The following is an 850-nucleotide window of genomic DNA, read 5'->3' as shown; positions in this document are numbered from 1 at the left end:
GGAACCATCCGAAAAGAACTTTGTTCCCAGTTTCTGCATGTGGTCTATAACCTTGAGGTAAGACAGATTCCTAACAATGTGTGCTTCTTCTCCATCAGGCACCACGTTCTCCACTTCCTCCGCAACAGGTGGAGCCACTGGAGGTGCCGCCGCAGCAGGCAATCTTGCCAAGACTTGCACCAACATAGCCAAAACGGCTTCCAATCCCACCGGAGCAGCATCAGCTCCAGCAGCAGCAGCACCAGCCGCAGCAGCATTGTTCAAATTCGCTGCATTCTGAGCAGCATTACGAGCCTCTTCCGTACCAGCTTCTTTCCTGGCCACGTTGCTCGCAGACCCCTCAGCGGTCTCATTCACAGTCCTTCTTGTGTTACGGTTACTTTTTGCCATCTGCAACAAGATCACAGGCAAGTTAGTCAAAACTAACTTGGGATCAGGACTCGGAACACAAAATTTACAGCGAGACGTCAGGCTTGGAAGGATGGTTTACCCCAATAACCCACTATACTTAGATTGTCCTAGATCTCGACTCCGCTCTGATACCACTTGAAAGGACCGACCCATTTTTTCGTAACATCAGTACGAGTCTGGCTCGACTTCCTCGATCAGACTTGGGTCATTTTTATATTTTTCCTTACTTAGAATTATTTCAGAGTGTTAGTTCTTTTTCAGACAGTCAAGTAAAGCATAATACGATTTGAATAGATAATCTGAGGTTCGAGTTAACAAGTCAGTTCACTATAGGCTATTACATGTTTAACTCGTCCTATATCTACCCAAACCCACCATCCTTCCTTCCTGCATTTGTCTCGCGTTCAAGCTATGTCTTTACCCTTTCGGGTCTGGTCCT

Source organism: Brassica oleracea, chromosome C6 (genome assembly GCF_000695525.1).
Source record: "Brassica oleracea var. oleracea cultivar TO1000 chromosome C6, BOL, whole genome shotgun sequence".
Classification (NCBI taxonomy): Eukaryota; Viridiplantae; Streptophyta; class Magnoliopsida; order Brassicales; family Brassicaceae; genus Brassica; species Brassica oleracea.
Note: the sequence above shows the minus strand (reverse complement) of the source record.